The sequence below is a fragment of the Gossypium arboreum genome, chromosome 6 (assembly GCF_025698485.1).
Source record: "Gossypium arboreum isolate Shixiya-1 chromosome 6, ASM2569848v2, whole genome shotgun sequence".
Lineage (NCBI taxonomy): Eukaryota > Viridiplantae > Streptophyta > Magnoliopsida > Malvales > Malvaceae > Gossypium > Gossypium arboreum.
The window spans coordinates 49,479,585-49,498,423 of NC_069075.1; the positions used below are offsets into that span (position 1 = coordinate 49,479,585).

Genomic DNA, 18,839 nt, shown 5'->3' on the forward strand with positions numbered 1-18,839 from the left:
GCAGTTGCCAGCTGGACTGGAAATGTGAAAAATAGTCTGTGTGACACATGAGAGTTGGTCTGAGAACCCCTCGTGTCCGACTCCGGCGGCGGTATCGGGAATGGGGTGTTACATTGTGAGGCTACACGTAGTGCCCATATCGATTATTTTAGACAAAGACCCGAGATTTACCTCGAGGTTTAGGAAAAAGTTACTAGAGGCATTGGGAACAAAGTTCTGTTTTAGCACAGCTTTCCATCCGTAAACCGACGGACAGTTAGAGAGGGTAATACAGATTTAGAGGACATGTTACGGTGTTGCGTCCTTGAGTTCCAAAGTAGTTGGGAAAAATATCTACCGTTGGTTGAATTCGTCTATAATAACAATTATCAGACAAGTCTGAAAATGGCGCCTTATGAGGCTTTGTGTGGGCGAAAGTGTCAAACGCCCTTATATTGGACTGAACTCAGAGAGAGTCAGATTCACGGGGTTGATTTAGTCAAAGAGATTGAAGAGATAGTTAAAATGATTCATGAATGCTTGAAGGTCGCCTCAGATAGACAGAAATCATATGCAGATTTGAAGCAAAAGAAAATTGAATTTCAAGTTGGTGATAAGGTATTTTTGAAAGTATCTCCATGGATAAAAGTTCTCAGATTTGGTAGAAAAGGCAAGTTGAGTCCTCGTTTCATAGGACCTTATGTGGTTACTGAGAGAGTGGGGCCAGTTGCCTACTAATTGGATTTACAACTGGAATTGGAAAAGATTCACAATGTGTTTCATGTGTCCATGCTACGTCGATATAGATTAGACCCTTCACATGTGATTGAGCCGACAGAGGTTGAGATTCTTCCGGACATGACGTATGGCGAAGAGCCAGTCAAGATTTTAGCCCAGGAAGTCAAACAATTGAGAAGTAAGAGTATACCACTTGTGAAAGTTTTGTGGCATAGACATGGAGTCAAGGAAGCCACATGGTAACCCGAGGAGCCTATGAGAGAGCAGTACCCAAACTTATTCGCGGTAAGATTTTCGAGGACGAAAATCCCTAAAATGTAGAAATGTAATAGCCCGACTTAGGGCCTAGTCAGAACAGTGGTCTCGAGACCATAAATCTAAAGTTAAAAATATTATTTTATTATTATTTTGATGTTATAGCATTAATCTATTAGTACATGAAAAATTTGGTAAGTTAATTTTGACGTTTTTTAGCCCAATTACGAAAAAGGACTAAATCGCATAAAGTATAGAAATCCTAAATTGATAGCTAAAGGTGTTATTTTGTTAGAGAACCAAAATTGGGGTCTTTAATGGGAAAATAGACCCTTAATTGATAGAATAGCCGGCCATGATACATAGGGGAGACAATTTTCAAAATTAGATGGAAATTTGGTAGCTTTTTTGACCAAAAAGAAATAAAATAGAAAAAGTTGTCAATTTCTTTTCTTCTCATCTCTTTCCACCAAAAATATCAGCTATGAAAGGGGGCTTGAAAGCTTAAATTTTTCAGCAACTTGAAGCACTTGCAAGTAAGTGATTTTGATAGTTTCTTTTAATGATTTTTACATTTTTGGACTCCTTGAAGCATAAGCTTTCAAATGAGGGGTCTATTTTGCAAAATGATTAAGAGTTTAGGGTTTTGCCATGAATAGATTTGTAGTGTTTTCTAAGTTTTTATGGAAGAAAATGAGTCCTAGTTGTGTCATAAACAACTTTTGTGAAAGGTGTTAGCTTGAAAACACCTAAAGGGACTATTTTGCATTAGTTGCAAAATAAGTGATAAGTGTGTGAAATAGTGAGAATTTGGGGTTGCTATAAGAGTAAAAAGAGTTCGGCTAGGCTTGAAATACGAATAAATTCGATAAAATCAATTTTTGAGCATAGGGGCAAAATGGTTATTTTTTCAAGGTTTAGAGGCAGAATGGTCATTTTACCTAATACGTGAATTTTTGGATTGCCTGATTTCATTTAGTGACTAAATGAGTGTATTTTTCTAATATAGATCAAGATTTTCCAAATCTGAACCTAGATCGGGGGAAAGCCAAGCAAATCAACTAAACCGACTAGTTGTGTGTATTTTGTAATCCGATGCAAGTTGTATATAAATAATACAAAAAAATTGATAATGTAGGTGTTGAATTGCATTTAAATTTAATATAGCATGAATTTCTTGATTGTGGAATTGAGAAAGCATGATGATAATAGAAATAGTAGAGTTCTCGTTGAACATAGGAAATAAACTGGAAATTCATGTTGTGACATTGGGGTTACTTGTGTGAGCTAGTGTAAGACATGTCTGAGACATGCATCAGCCACATTATGAGAGCCAGTGTAAGACCATGTCTGAGACATGGCATCTGTATTGAGACGAGGGCTAGTGTAAGACATGTTTGGGACATGCATCGGCCTCGAGGCATAAGCTAGTGTAAGACATGTCTGGGACATGCATGGGCTACAAGATGATAGTCAATGTAAGACCATGTCTAGGACATGGAATCGACTTGAGATATGAGCCAGTGTAAGACCATGTCTGGGACACGGCATTGGCACCTTACCCATGTTTGAGGCTTAATGAATACCCGGTGATATTCCAAATGGCTCAACGGTGAATGTTATGTTCTTGAGCTAATGAGGAAAGTATAACTGTGTTGTGAATGGTATAGGTACCTAATTGGTATGTATGAGATATGAGCTCAATATATATAATATGTGACTTGTATGGATGGTAATGAGTAAGTTACACTTATGCCTACTTCGGTGTTATGAGCATGTTGATTATGAATAGATGTTGTGGTATACTTATTTATATGCGACTTACTGAGCTCTATGCTTACTCCCTTTCCTTTCCATTTCCTTTTAGTGCTGCCTAAGTAGCTCAAGGATCACCGAAAGTCAGAGATATCGATCACACTATCAGCCGAAACATTCGGTATAGGTGGATTTATATTTTTGAATATGGTATATATAGGGCTAGACCTTATTATTTTGTGTCTTTAAGAATTAGTCAAATGTGTTGGCTTGGGATAGATCCCACATTTTGCATTAAGCCTTGAATGATGGCTAACATTCATTTTGAGTTTATAAACGATGCATCTTCATGGTTGAGTGAATGTCTATTATGGTTGATTTGATTTTGAAAATTATGCCTGTTTTGGCATTGATATAAAAATAGGTATGCAAGGGTAGCAATAAGGCTTGGTAAATAGTCTTATATTGTCCATACGGGTAGATGCACGGGCATGTGTCTAGGCCGTGTGTGACACACGGTCAGCCCCATAGGCATATGGTCCCACCGTTTGTCCTCTGCACCTAAATATTTCAAGTCAGTATGCATGATAATAAAAACACGGGCAGAGACATGGCCGTGTGTCTTAGCCGTGTGGAGGACACGGCCTAGTACACGGGCGTGTGCCATGGCCGTGTGACATTTTAGGGATGCTGACATCAAAAATAGAATACCCAGGTTTTTGCACATGGGCTAAGACATGGGCGTGTCCTGGCCATGTGAGGGACACAGACCATTGACACGAGCGTGTGTCTGGTCGTGTGAAAACTCTTGTAGGTGTGAATTTGAATTTAATTCCACATGGGTGTGGGACACAGGCGTGTCCCAGGGTGCTTAGGTCGTGTGAGTCACACGGACCATCAGCACGACCATGTCGAAATGATCACACGGGCGTGTTACCCTTCCACACGGGCGTGTGCCCTATTTTTAAGGCAAATTTCTTAAGGTTAGTTTAAGGACCCGAAATGGTCCGAATAGTTTTCAACAGTCGATTTGAGGCTCGTAGGCCCATAATAAGATGTTTAAAGTAGAAATTGAAAATTTTTTAATTTGGACCAAGTCTCGGTGACTTGAGACTATTTGTATGCATGAGATAAAGTTAGGTAATGCCTCATGCTCCGACCTGGCGTAGGTTACGGGTATAGGGTGTTACAGTGGGAGTGAGAAACTATTCCTTCGTGAGGTCTTCACCTCCGTATGGGATAGTGGATTGCTTTCGAAATACATCTGCACCTATGTCTTCATGAGATTTTCATCTCCGTATAGCCATAGGAAAATGTATTCCCCTGAACTGAATTCAGTATGTATGAGCCTATAATGGGTGAGGATTGAGGAAGCTGCCGGTTTAGGTACCCTTTACTTTAGAACCAAACCGCTTATATTGAGCCTTAAGAGGCTACCCTAGGTAAAACCATACCAAACCCTAGTGGTCACCCGAATAGGTGCTCTATTTATTTCTTTCTTACTTGCTTTTGCTTTGTACTAACCTATTTCATTTTATTTTGGGTATGATTGCATTGCATTTTCATCAAAGAAAAGAGGTGTTAATTCACATTCAGTTGCTAAATAGAGAGCTTGTTATGGAAATTAGATTTTTTGATAAAGTAGAAGACAATACGGCCGTACGAATATGGTCCGAGAAAACACGAGAAAGGTGATAGTCCGACGGAGGAGTACATGACTTTGGTTCGTTGCCCAAAAATTCAAGCTTACAAAGATTATTCAAGAGATGTCAACATCCCGACTTCTTAAAGAAGCTAACGAGCCTCACGGGGATGAGTGAGTAATGGGTCACAACCCGGATCAAGGAAAAAGAAGCTAGTAGAGGCATCCATTGGAAAGTTCGCGAGATTTGATCTTAACATTTGGATATGAAGGAAAGGATCGATGTCTTCGCCTGGAGTATGAGGGCATGGTCGTATATGTATCCATTCTATGTAAAGAAATTTGTTTTCTGGAAAAGTTGTTCTAATATAATTGAATCAGAATCAACGCCTCTTTTTTGCATTCATTTCATCATTAGCATTGCATTGCCCAACTCTGGTTGCACTAACACTAGGGCTTCAGTCAATAAAGTCTTTAATTGCTCAAAACTCTGTTGGCACTTTTCTACCCATTCAAACTTGACATCTTTTTGCAACATTCGTGTCATCAGGGTAGCTATCATAGAGAATCCGTTTACAAACCGCCTATAGTATCTGGCCAAACCCAAAAAGCTTCGGACCTGTGTCACATTCTTCGGCGGTTTCCATTCAACAATAGCCGAGATTTTGCTTGAGTCAACTCTAATCCAATCACCCGACAAAATATGTCCTAGAAATCCAACCTCCTTAAGCCAGAATTTGCTCTTACTGAACTTGGCGCACAATTGTTTGTCTCTCAGGGTCTGTAATACACTCCTCAAATGCTTAGCGTGCTCACTCTCATCATGCGAGTAAATCAGTATGTCATCAATAAAGACCACCACGAATTTATCCAAATACAACTGAAAAATGAGGTTCATCAAATCCGTAAACACCATCGGGGCATTAGTTAAACCAAAGGGCATGACGAGGAACTCATAATGCCCGTATCTTGTTCGAAACGCAGTCTTTGATACATCTTGTTCTTTTACCCTTAACTGGTAGTATCCTTACCTTAGGTTAATCATGGAAAATACAGTGGCTCCCTTTAACTGATTAAATAGTCATCGATCATTGGAAAAGGATACTTGTTCTTCACTATTACCTTATTGAGCTATCTATAGTCGATACATAACCTCATCGACCCATCTTTCTTTTTCACGAAGAGCAACGGAGTACCTCACGAGGAAAAACTCGGTCTCGCAAAGCCCTTGTCAGTTAAATCTTGTAGTTGAACTTTCAACTCCTTTAACTCCGTAGGAGCCATCCTATAAGGAGCAATCGAGATAGGTGTCGGACGAGGGCCAACTCGATTCCAAACTCAACTTCCCTCATTGGAGGTAATCCGGGTAATTCCTCCGGGAACACGTCTACAAACTCACAAACCACTGGTACTGATTCAATCTTCAATTCAAACACTTAAGTATTCAGCACAAAAGCGAGATAAGCCTCATATCATTTTCTCAAATATTTCTCAGCAGTCAAATATGATACTATTACAGGCAAATTGTCTGACTCATCTGGTCCAACTCAAAGAATATTCCCGTCTTCACATTTCAACTCAATAACTTTTCTCCCACACATTACAGCAAAACAGGCTTTTAGCAGCCCTTTTAGCGGCGTTTTTGAGCTTCAGTGGCATTAGTGGCGCTTTTTAAAAAAGTGTCGCTATAGATATAAACTATTTTAAGGTTTATGGATTATGGGTTTAGGGATTATATGTTTAAAGGTTGGGGTTTAGGGTTGATGGTTTATGTTGTATGATTTAGGGTTTTGGGGATTGTAATTAAGAGTTTAGGGTTTAGATTAATTAATGTTTTTTAATTTATATATTAAATAATCATTATATAATTGTAAAAGAGATAATATTAATTTTAATTTATTAAAATTATAAAAATTATTTATTGAAAATAAATAAATAAAGTAATGATTGATATGGATAGGTAACTATCTATTTTGGATAGGACCAAATTATAACAAATTAAATAAGGTCTTATTTTTATTTTGAATTGATTTTATTTTGATCATATCTGAAACTAACTTTATAAACAATATAAATTAACTACACCATTCACTTAGCTATAGGAAAGTTAATTTCATTTTAGTTACTTAATTATGAAAAGTTACACTTTGATAACTAAACTATTTAGAAGTTTTCATTTAATTAAGTTACGAGGCTGTTAAAATCAATGTTATGGCTTTCTTTAGTCCCTAACCCCTAACCACTTAAATTAATAACCCTTTAAACCCCAAACCCTAAATCTCAATCGTAAACCCATAAAATTATAAACACTAACTAATAACCCATTCAACATCAGACCCTAAATCTCAAATCATAAACCTTTAAAACTCTAAACAATAAACCCTAACCCCTACACCGTAAACCCTAAATCTCAAATCATAAACCCTTAAAAATCCAAACACTAAACCCTAACCCTTAAACCCCAAACCCTATCATAACCTCTAAACACATAAACTATAGACCCTAAATTCTAAACTCTAAATTCTAAACCATAAATCATAAAGTCTTAAACCATAAACCCTAAATTCTAAAAAATAAATTTCATATGGATATTAAGTATATATATAGATATTAATGTAAGAGCAAAAAACAAAACACAAACAATAAAAAATGAATAAAAAAGTGAAATGGCAAAATGATTGCAAAACGTTGCCATTTTAAAGCTTTGTTTTAGTGGCGTTTTGGGTAAGACGCCGCAAAAGGATAGCCTTTAGTGGCGTTTTTACAAAAAAACACCGCAAATATGTTTTAAGAGTCTTTAAAACGCTGTCATTTTTTTCTTCTTTTTAGTGGCACTCTTACTAAAAATCCACAAAAAGGACGTCCATTAGCGGCGTTTTTACAAAAAACACCGCTAATATGTTTGAAGAGAGTGCAAATGCTGTTGTTTTTGTTTGCCAATTACTAGCATTTTTACTAAAATGCCGCAAAGATATTTTAAGCCTGTTCAAAACGCTGCCATTTTTGTCTACTTTTTAGTGGCATTTTTTATAAAATGCCACAAATATCGATTATGAGTAGCCAAAACGTTGTCGTTTTATCTGTGTTGGTGGCGCTTTTGATAAATGCCGCAGGGCTCAATTAAATTTCACTTAAACGGCGTTGTTTGTTTAGCCCTGAATTTCCTTAATTTTCCCCTAAATCAGATAACCCCGATTCATTCCCCAATTTCCCAATTTCTTTTCTACCATTTTCCCCCAAAATCATTTTACCTCGATTTCATGTAGCTCTAGTTTCCCAATTTCCCAATTTATTTTCTCCCATTTTCCCCAACAGTGTATTCCCCAAATTATTTTCCACAATTTCCCAAACCCCAACTGATTGAAATCCCTAATTTCTGAAATTCGTTTTCTCTCCGGCGAATACTTTTCTCTCTGTCATAGCCTCTTTTCTCTGCCGCTGCCCCTGGAATTTTGAGTGCTATAGGTATTTCTGTCACAACCTCTTATTTTGTGAGTTTTGGGTTTGGGTTTATGTGCGTTTTGGTTTCCTATAGGTAATGAATAAATATGATGAATTTGTTAAAAATATGAATTGGGTTTATGTGCATTTTTTGCGTTTTTTTACTACAACAATGGATGATGTTTATCAAAAACCAACACAACACTGTTTAATCTACTCCACGTTTTGGTCTCAATGTTCATGGACTGTGCACCAATCACATTTCTCAAATTGTTGAAACTTTTTAAAACGATAACATCTGTGTCGATACAAACGCCGCCATATTTGTATAACAAGACCAATCGAATGAGTAGATTAGACAGGTTTTGTCCTAAAGAAACTTGACCTGGATTGATATTACCTGTCTTTAATCGATTAAACCATGTTTCTGCATATGTGTGCTTGAATATAGAATCAAAATCAGGACTTACAGTAATTAAATTAAACCCCATGTTTAAAAATGGTTTTAAAACATCATTTCCTTTTGAGGAATCTAATGAAGTGGATACAATGACAAGACAAGCTTTGGGGTTTGATTTGAACACACTTTCAATGACAAGTAATTCTCTATGACAAGTAAATGTACTCAATGAGAATGAGAAATTATAAATTTTCAAGGTTCTAGATGTTAGCGACTGCAAATTATCATGTTGATCATTTATAATTATATTGTATCTTTGAATACAAAATTTTCTTGGAAGCATAGATAAGTATAAACTCTCAATGATAATGTAATCAAACTTCAACTCCTGTAAGTTGACATTGTTTCACCTATGAGATGTAGCTATAGCAGTGATATCAACCTACATGAAAAAGTAGCACTAATTTGTAAGGATATGGAGTTCCCGATTGAGATAGGAGAACAATGATAAGCTATTGCATTCTCTAATTTTGTTTTGAATATATTAGAACAAAGGGCTATATAAAATATAAGTGCAAAAATTCTTTTAAAATCATGGAAGCTGAGAAGTTTGAAGCAATTTTTGGATGAAATTGTGACAAATCATAAAGTTATTGGGATTCGAATTTGGCTGGAGGGATTCCTGCTCAGCTGGCAAAATTTGGCAAATTTGGTAGCTTTCATACACTAAAGCAATACACAGAAAGCCTAGATAGCCAAAAGGTTAGTTAATCTTTTATTTTTTTTTCATTTTTTAAATTACTATTCTTATTTATCCTTACATTATTTTTTAATTTCATGGTTGTTCATTGTTTGCAGGTGTAATTTAATTTGCCATCCAATTTAATCGACTCTACCTTCCAGTTTACAATTTCTAAGAGGTATGTATATTTAATTTGTCATTGTTTTCCTCTACAATACATAGATATAATAATACCCAAATTTAGAGGTCATCAAGTTCAAAACTTTGGTTCATCAAAATTTATCATATATACCTTTCTCAGCCTTGAGATTAAAATCGACAGTTTCTAGAAATCACACACATGTTTGCACATGTACACCAACTTCCGCTTCATTGCCTCGCTTTGTTTAGGGATCTTTGCTACTGGTTCAAATGCCTATGTTCTTAATTACATTAATACTATAAAAGGAATCATTTCTGCTCAATTTGCAACCTTTTAATAATATTATACCTATCTACATGTATGCTTGCCATATGAATTTTTCTACCCTATTTTTGTAATTTGTGATTTAATATTTCTATATTTCTATGACGATTTTTAATAAATTTAATTATTAGTATAATATGTCCCATCTCCTATACATTTATTTAATAAAATATTTTATATATTTTTATAATTAAGTTAAAATTATTATTGAAATATTCTCGTCCGTTTTATCACAAATATTATCTTCCGCTTTATCATTTAAGTTAAATTTTTTATTCAAAATATATCATAGCCTTTAAGTTAAATACGGATGTTCACACAATGCTTTAACATGTACTTAAGAAAAGATGACTTGAAAAATATAAATTAAATTAAGTGTGGACTATTATACATCTATATTTTAACTGCACATGTGATTTGTCAAATAAAAGCAAAACATGTCTATATAAAGACTATAGTACATGTCATGAATGATAGTGTTAGTCGATAATGCCATTACCATATTAAAACAAGGTTCAATCTTATAATAATTTAGATTAATTTATTTAAATATTATTTAATTAAAATAATTTATTTAAATATTATTTAATTAAAATAATTTTTTTCCATATGATTTTCCACATCATCAAATTTTATTTTTATTATTTATTTTTATGGAACAAAGTTAACATTTCATCTTATACGATTTTCAACTTTTTATACACAATTTTTAAATTACATACTTTGGATTAATTTATTTAAATATTATTTAAGTAAAATAAATTTTATTTTCCATATGTGATTTTCCACATCGTCAAATTTTATTTTTATTATTTATTTTATGGAACAAAGTTGACATTTCATCTTATACGGTTTTCAACTTTTTAATCACAATTTTTAAATTACATATTTTGGATTAATTTATTTAAATATTATTTAATTAAAATAAATTTTATTTTCCATGTGATTTTCCACATTGTCAAATTTTATTTTTATTATTTATTTTTATGGAACAAAGTTGACATTTCATCTTATACGGTTTTCAACTTTTTATACACAATTTCTCTTAAATTACATATTTTGGATTAATTTATTTAATTTTATTTAATTAAAGTAATTTTTTAAAGGAAATAATATTTATCTTAATGTTAAATATATATCATATAATAACTTACATAAATATATATCATATCATAACTTACATAACTTATATACCTTACAAAAACATAAATATATATCATATAATAACTTATATACCTTACATAATACATAAATATATATCATAAATATATATCATATCATAACTTACATAATACATAAATATATATCATATCATAACTTACATACCTTACATAAATGTATATCATAACATAACTTATATAACTTACAAAACTTACTTAACTTACGTAATACATAAATATACACTTGAAAATCCATAACTTGGTGAATTAGTTTACACCCATTAGATAATTTATACTTGATATATATTATCTATTTTAGTAAACGCAATTTATTGTCAACTTTAGACTTCAAGAACAACAAAATGGATAGGAGTTGGATGAATTTGTCAAGGGTAAGCAACGACTATCGAAATGGAGTACAAACTTTCCTAAATTTTGCATTTCAAAATGCAAGCCAAGAGAATATGATTTTTTCTCGTGTAAGAGGTGTGGCAACATCAATTGGCATTTTCGTGAAGTTGTCTATGAACATTTAATTGTTGATGGCTTTATTCAGGGGTATAAAAACTGGATTTTCCATGGAGAGTGTACATCTAGTGGAACTTCTTCAACAATTAATCTGACTTATCCTGATACTGCTTACCATCAGTATGTTAGACAAGATAACATGGAAGGTATGTTGCGGGATGCATTTAATATGCACAGTCATGGTGAGCAACCGTTTCCACCTGACTTTATTGCATCCGATGATTGTAATATTGGTGGAAATGTTTTTATGGAAACGGGAACAATTGCACCTGATGAGGAGCCAAATGAAGAAGTGGCGAAGTTCTACAATTTACTTAATGAAATGAATGAATAACTTTACGAGGGATCAAAATATTCAAAATTGTCTTTCTGCATTCGTCTATTTCACTTAAAATGTTTGGGAGGGTGGATCAGAAACTCTTTTACAATGCTGCTAGAGTTTCTGAGAGAGATGTTTCCATTTGCAAAAATCCCTCAGTCCTGTTAAGATATGAAGAAACTAATAAAAGATTTAGGCCTTGGGTACGATAAAATTCATAGTTGCCCAAATGACTACATGTTGTACTGGGTTGATCAGAAAAACCAACAGTCTTGTCATGTTTGCGGTAAGTCTCGTTGGATGAATAGGAATACAAAATATATGAATACGGACGAAGGTGGGGCACAGTTAAGAAAGAAGTCAGTCAAGGTTTTGCGATATTTTCCTCTAATACTAAGACTTCAAAGGCTTTTCATGTCGTCAAAGATAGCTGATTCTATGAGGTGGCATAATGATAAACGAACCGATGATGGATTATTAAGGCATCCTGCTGATTCTTTAGCTTGGAAATTGTTTGACTGTAAATTTCTAAGCTTTGCAAGCGATCCTCAGATTGTGAGGCTTGGGCTAGCAGCTGACAACTTTAATCCTTTTAAAATCATGAGTACTTCGTACAGTACTTGGCCTATAGTGCTTGTTCCTTACAATTTGCCTCAATGGATTTGCATGAAGCAATCTTCTTTTATATTATCTATGATATCCCTAGAGAGAAAGGTCTCGGAAATGATATTGACATTTATTTGCAGCCACTTATTAAAGAGTTAAAACAATTATGATCGAGGGTTGAGACATATAATGTATTGAGAAAGGAGAACTTCAATTTACGTGTAGCTTTGTTATGGACAATTAATAATTTCCCAGTTTATGCCTATTTATCTGGTTGGAGCACCAAAGGACGTTATGCTTGTCCTTGTTGTGCTGCACAAACATGTTCAAAATGGTTATATAATGGGAAAAAGTTCTCTTATATGGGGCATCGTTGGTGGCCGGATGGAAATCATAGATTTAGATTTCAGAGGACTTTATTTGACGGTATTAAAGAGTTTAGAGAAGCTCCTGAGCAGAACATTAGATTTGAAATCTTGTTTATGTTAAAAGATATGGATTTCAGTTATGGGAAGATGAATCAACCATCCAACATACAAACAAAGAGAAGATCGAGGGACGAATCTGATGATGAATTTGATGAAGAGGATGATCCTAATGAGGCGAACTTGTGGAAAAAAAAGAAGTATTTTTTTTAGTTGCCTTATTAGGAGCATCACATTTTACGATACAATCTTGATGTCATGCATATTGAGAAGAATGTTTGCGAGAACATCATCGGGACAATTTTGAATGTTGATGGAAAATCAAAAGACAATCTTCAGAGTCAACTTGATTTAGTTGACATGGGAATTCGGTGTGATCTTCATCCCCAAGTACTTTTGAATGGGAACTATCGATTGCCGCCTTCAATTTTTGCAATGTCGAAGGAAGAGAAAGAAGTATTCTGTACGGTGTTGAAGGATATAAAGGTCCCAGATGCATATGCATCAAATATATCTCGATGTGTGAGTCTTAAAGATTGAAGACTATATTCTTTAAAATCACATGATTATCACATCTTGATGCAAGATTTGCTCCCACTTGCTTTGTGATGCTGTATGTCAAAAAAGGTTACGTCCTGTATAATTGAACTTTCCAATATAATGAAAGCTATTTGTGGCAAAGTTTTGGATGTTGAAGAACTTAAGAAAGTACAGGATCGAGCTGCTTTGACTTTATGTAATTTGGAGAAGATCTTTCCACCTTCCTTCTTCACTATTATGGTGCACTTGGTAATCCATCTCCCTCGTGAAGCAATAATTGGTGGACCGGCTTTCTATCGATGGATGTATCCTATAGAAATGTGTTAATTTATTTGTAAAGTATTCATTCATTCACCTCTATACATTTAGTCACAACTTTTGATAATGTTGTCTATCGTGTTTAGGTTCCTAAGAAAATTGAAGTCTTATTGTCAAAATAATCGTTATCCAGAAGGATCAATTGCTGAAGGCTACTTGGCGGAGGAGTGTATGACCTTCTGTTCTAGATATTTAGAATATGTTGAAACAAGATTGAATAGACCAAGTAGAAATGCTGGGCTCAATGATCCCAGCTTTGCCAAAACTTATTTATTTCAAAGTTATGGAGAACCAATCGGTAAAGTTGAAATTGCAGAATTAGATGAAAGATCTTGGGTACAAGCACATAGATATGTTCTTTTTCACCACGATTCAATTGAACCATTACGCAAGTAAGTTCTAGAATATGATAAATATTTATCTTTTTGATTTGTTTATTTTCTAACCAATTAAACCTCTTTTTAACATAGTGAGTACAAACAAATCTTGAGATCTCATTCACGCTCCCGAAGATTAGAACAACGAGAGATTAATAAGTTATTTACAGAATCTTTCCATGAATGGTTAAGCCAAACGGTATGCAACTCAACCTTTTATTGACAAATAATAATGTTTTCTCATAACATTTATAATTACTCAATTTACTTTCAATTCAATAGGTTAGGAGTGGGAAGGACGTTAATGACGAAGTTAAATGGCTTTCCCAAGGCCCGAATAGAGTAGTAAAAAGATATAATGCCCTCATCATCAATGAATTCAGATTTCATACAAAATATCGCGAGAAATTGAGGAGAACTCAAAATTGTGGAATAGTTGTTAATTCTTCAATTACAAGTTATGCTAGTGCTAGGGACAGAAATCCCGTTGAGGGAAATGTGGAGTATTACAGACTTCTTACTGATATTATTTAGATTACTATGGAAAATGGAAAGTTGTCTTATTTCGATGTGATTAGGCTGATGTTAATACTGCTCGCGGAATTAAAAACGATCAATTTGGTTTTACAATGGTGAATTTCTCTCGATTGATTCACACTGGAGAACAATTGATAGATGAGCCGTATGTATTTTCTTCTCAAGTGAAACAAGTTTTTTACTTGAAAGATCCAACTGGTGAGGGTTGGTACGTTGTACTCTGAAACACCCCTAGAGGCTTGTTTGACATGGGTAATGGAAGTAGAGATGACATCGTCGAAAGATCAGAAATTTTGCCTTTTCCAGAACAAAACTTAAATGAAAATATCCCTAGTACTAGTACACAATTTCAATGGGTTCGTCAGGATGTGAATGAAGATATTTACAAATTATGATGTAGTAAGATTTTACAATTTTTTAGTTATATGTAATATTATAATTTTAATCTTGCTCATGTTATATAATTTAACTATTTTATATGTACTATTATTGTTGTAATTTGTTACTAAAATTTCAACTATTTTATGTGTATTGTAGGAAAAATGCGTAGAAGAAGATTACAAGATTTAAGTATTGTCTAGAATACTCAAAATTAGGAAGAAGCAAATAGTGAACAACAAACAGTTATTGGATCTTCGAATGTGCCGGAGACACTTGACGAGCCTGTAGAATTTCAAAGTAATGTTAGGTTTATTTTACATGTGTGTTGACTTTTATTATTGATTTATTTTTCAATTTTAATATAAATAATAATATATAATTTTTCAGCTGAAAGTGGTGGGACGCGCAGAGGTCGGGGACATATGCTACTTAAAGATTTATACTACTTAAATCCTGTCGAGCGTGTCAAAGTAAGTAGAAACAGTCATGGTCAGCCTGTTGGATCTGAAGCACGACTTTTAGCAGGCTATTTGGGCATTATAGCACCAAATGTCAATATGTTTCCCATCAACTACGAATCATGGCATCACATGCCTGATAGCGACAAAAATCAAGCTCTCGATAATATTAAGGTAACAAAACGTGAATGTAATTTATAATACTTTGGTTTAAGTTTCATTTATATTTACATTCTAAACTTGTATTTTTTTAGGAGAGATTTGATTTAGAGGTCTCAGATGACTATATCAAGAAGGCATTGGGTAAAAAATTGCGAAATGTCCCGCCGAGAATGCTGAGATACCAATGGGAAGATGCGGTTAGATTCTGGAATTCAAAGAAAAGATAGGTAATACGTACTTCCAAATTCTTATAAATTTTTCAGTATATAGTGTTTACTATATACGTAATAATAATTTCATTATGTAGGACCGTGAATGAGTTGGAACAAGTAGCAGGCAAAAACAAAAATTCACGCATTACCAGCAGGTCGAGAAGTTTTGCTTACAGAATGAGGTGAGGTATTATGAATTTATTAATTCTATCAAATATTAATGACTTTCTACTATTAAATAATATTTTTACTATTATATTATAGGAAGTCTCGTCTGGTCAAAAAGTGAACTCCTTCAGCTTTTTGAGATTACGCATAGGAAGAAAGATGGATCTTCTATGACATCCGAAGCTGGAGAAATTATGGTATATTTACTTAATAAAATTTAATTTATTATAAATATTTATAATGTTTAATTATAATGGTTTAATTCGTCGTTAGTAGTTTTAAATAATGTTAAGTTATGTTGCATTCATTTTTATTATATATTTCGTTTCTAACTCTTTCATTAATTTATTAGGAGAAACTAAAGGAGAAGAAGGCAGAGTATGAAGCGATTGCTTCGACTGATAGTTCTGCTAATCTTGAGAACATTGATAACAGAATTATTACTGAAGTTTTGGGTCCTAAAAAGTATGTTCAGGTTTGATTTCAAGGATCTGGTGTTACCCCGACCCAATATTTTGGATCTAGCTCCCAGTAATACATGCCTTCCGAGAGTCAAGCTCAAGCTGAAGTTCAGAGGTTAAGAGACCAGATAGCTCAGATGCAAGCAAGCACAGTTGAGCAAATTGCCGAGGTTGAAAGAAAATATGAAGAACTCCAGCAACAACTTAGAGCGGATGTAGTAGGGAGGGAGGCAGAGGCGTGAGTAGAGCAAAGAAGTACGATGAGCTCCACTCTGACTTGACATATGATGAAGATGTTTCAGCAGTCGCAAAAGCCGCCATCTTAGACATTTGTTTTCTCATTGTAAGAATATTTTTAACATTGTCACATTTAACATTATTGGAAGAATATTTTGAGTTATACTTCATTTATTAATTTACATCACATATCTTTCATTGAATTTGAAGTATCATTTAGATTTAACGTTTTTTGTTTTATTGTTTATGATACAATTGTTGTTTTTTGTTGGATTTCATGCTAAAAGCCATGGCCTTTAGCGGTGCTTCCCTCACAAACGCCGCTAAAAGCGATGACTTTTAGCGGCGCTTCCACCACAAACGCCGCTAAAAGCCATGACTTTTAGCGGCTCTTCCCCCACAAACGCCGCTATAAGCCATGACTTTTAACGGCGCTTCCCCCACAAACGCCGCTAAAAGTCATGATCTTTTATGGCGTTTTTTTCAAATAAATGCCGTAAATTTTTGCGGCGTTTCCTATAGCGGCGTTTTTTGCAGTGCTTGTGAAGTCGCCACAAATAGTTCTAGTGACGCTTTTAAGTCTGTTTTCCTATAGTGACAGTCCACTACAACACTATGAAAAGTCAACCAATCCATCCCAAGGATTACATCAAATTCATTAAACGACAATAACATCAAGTTAGCCGAAAAATAATGACCTCTAATTGTCAATGGACAATTTCTACACACTTGGTCTACTAACACATATCTACCCAAGGGATTGAACACTCTTATCACAAATTCAGTGGACTCTACTATCATGCTCATTCGAGGTATCAATTCCATACAAATATAGGAGTGGGTAGACCCTGGGTTAATTAAAGCAATGCCAGATATATTATGGATAGTAAAGGTACCCGTGATCACGTCAAGAGACTCTGCCTCTTCACTGGCACAAATAACGTATGTCCTTGCAAGCACTCTGCCCTCGACCTCACTGCAACATCCCTTGGCGTACCTCTGCTAGTAGCCCCGCTTCTAGAGTTCTTTTGTGGTCTACCCCTCAATGGAGCACTACTTACCTTTGCTTCTTACTTTTTCTCCCTCTCTTCCATTTCGAGACAGTCTCGGATGAAGTGGTCCAGTGTGTAACACACTTAACCCGTATCCGTCGTTAAATTAGGGTTACGAGGTACTACCAGTCAAGAACACAAATTAAAACGATCACATACATGTACATTAATTTCAATGGTCAATTTAATCTCTACTACCACATAGCTGATTATACTTTTAATTTAAACTCATAATACATACAGATAAACAGACTTCATTACACTTTAGTCACATACTATAACCAAACACAAATGGATTACACGAAATGTAATACTTATAATCATTTGATAAAGATCATTTCATTTTTGGTATTCATTTAATATTAAATTAAACATTTAAACATCACATAAAACACATATAATGTTCATAATAGTGATTGACAAAAGTTACTATTCATTTGGTTAATTTTCATCTTATTAACGAATATGCACATACTTATCATCATTTTTCCTCCCAACTTTATTTCATCACAAACAAGTATACAACCGCACATGGAAACATGTATAAACATTTTATAATTTGCATTTTCTAAACATATCATTAAGCCATTTTCAAACATATAAAATTTATCACATAGACCATTCATGCAGAATATATATAACATCATAACCAAAAGTGAACTCAAACCATAACCAAAGTATGACCGAAATTATCATGGAGATTAAGCTATTTTCTCATGGCTTAAGTTATACATAGATTAAGCCATTTTCATATGGCTTAAATTATACATATTCAAGGTCGAACAACATACACATTAGCCTATACATGCCATAAGAAAATAGACTTTTAAAAGTACCGAAGGTTGACGATAGTGTAGATGACTTCGATAACGATCCCTGAGCTCGTAACTTATAGCAAAAATCTATAAAATAGAGTAATAAAAACACACAGAGTAAGCTAACTTAGCTTAGTAAGCCTTAAGCAAATTAAACAACTCAAATGAATAATCAAAACCTTTCAAATAAGTCGAATTGTATCATTAATGTTATACTTTAACACAAATAAGTTACCTTGGCCGAATGCTAATATTTCTCATTTAGCATAATATTATTCAACTTTTCATTCCCAAAATAATACTATTTCAATTATGCTTACATTCAAATATAATATCACATATTTATACGCACCTATTTGGCCGAATATTCAAGGTCAATTATAACACCACATAAGTACTTACCTATATAACCGAATATACAAGATCCAATACATATCATCTCGTAAATACTTACTTGTATGGCCAAATACACAAGGTTCATTATATCATCACATATGTCTGAATATACAAGTTCACTAAATCATCATATATGGCCAAATAACAAGTTCAATAAAACATCACATGTAGCCAAGTATACAAGGTCATTTAGATCAACTTACTTGTTCAATTTCCACATCAATGTGAAGTCTTATAGACATAGGCTTGAAAATAAATCATCGGCATAA

General features: G+C 34.1%; 2 long non-coding RNA genes across 3 annotated transcripts; both read left to right on the plus strand.

Moving 5' to 3' along the window:
* Positions 1 to 7,503: 7,503 nt before the first annotated feature.
* Positions 7,504 to 15,628, plus strand: LOC108485677 (uncharacterized). 2 transcript variants are annotated; one of them, XR_008284333.1, is made up of 7 exons: positions 7,504 to 7,834; positions 8,861 to 8,972; positions 9,069 to 9,130; positions 14,766 to 14,906; positions 14,997 to 15,241; positions 15,322 to 15,456; positions 15,537 to 15,628. It is a non-coding gene; the product is annotated as an uncharacterized LOC108485677 (long non-coding RNA). The 2 variants fall into 2 exon arrangements; XR_001871348.2 differs by having other exon boundaries at positions 7,504 to 8,972.
* Positions 15,629 to 15,693: 65 nt separating this feature from the next.
* Positions 15,694 to 16,510, plus strand: LOC128294093 (uncharacterized). The gene is made up of 2 exons (XR_008284334.1): positions 15,694 to 15,806; positions 15,962 to 16,510. It is a non-coding gene; the product is annotated as an uncharacterized LOC128294093 (long non-coding RNA).
* Positions 16,511 to 18,839: the final 2,329 nt, after the last annotated feature.